Source organism: Morone saxatilis, unplaced genomic scaffold (genome assembly GCF_004916995.1).
Source record: "Morone saxatilis isolate NCDOM2014 unplaced genomic scaffold, NCSU_SB_2.0 Contig23, whole genome shotgun sequence".
Taxonomy (NCBI): domain Eukaryota; kingdom Metazoa; phylum Chordata; class Actinopteri; family Moronidae; genus Morone; species Morone saxatilis.
The window spans coordinates 21,040,112-21,040,775 of NW_023339796.1; the positions used below are offsets into that span (position 1 = coordinate 21,040,112).

The 664-nt window shown below is 40.4% G+C and overlaps 1 pseudogene; it reads left to right on the plus strand.

Moving 5' to 3' along the window:
• LOC118334836 overlaps window positions 1-664 on the plus strand; it is a 12,681-nt pseudogene that overhangs the window by 9,795 nt on the left and 2,222 nt on the right.

Below are 664 nucleotides of genomic sequence, written 5' to 3' on the forward strand. Positions count from 1 at the left end.
GAGTGCATGTTTCCCAAAGCCTCTGATACAACATTTAAAGCTAAGCTCTATGACAACCATCTGGGGAAATCAAACAACTTCCAGAAGCCCAGAATTGTCAAAGGGAAACCAGAGGCCCATTTCTCCCTGGTTCACTATGCTGGCACTGTTGATTATAATATCAACAACTGGTTGGTGAAGAACAAGGATCCTCTGAATGAGACTGTTGTTGGACTGTACCAGAAATCTACTATGAAGCTATTAGCTATGCTTTTTGCAAATTATGCTGGAGCTGAATCTGCTGGAGGTAAGAATAATTTCTGCTGTATGTGCTGCATTAACCTCAACTGGGAATATCAATATTTTAAAAAATGTATTACAGTAAGAACTGCAATACTGAATAATTTATTCCTGTGTCTGTTAATGCAATCTAATGAGTTGTACACATTGTTTATTAGCTGAAGGTGGAAAGGGTGGCAAAGGAGGAGGAAGCAAGAAGAAGGGTTCATCCTTCCAAACTGTGTCTGCCTTGCACAGGGTTAGTAAAACAAATTAAGATGTGTGAATGGCTGCCTCACGTGGAATACTGAGACTGAGACTTTTACTTTGTGATATGCATCACAGTAACTGGCTGTTAAACACAGGGTTTACTTGCCTCCACAGGAGAACCTGAACAAGCTGATGA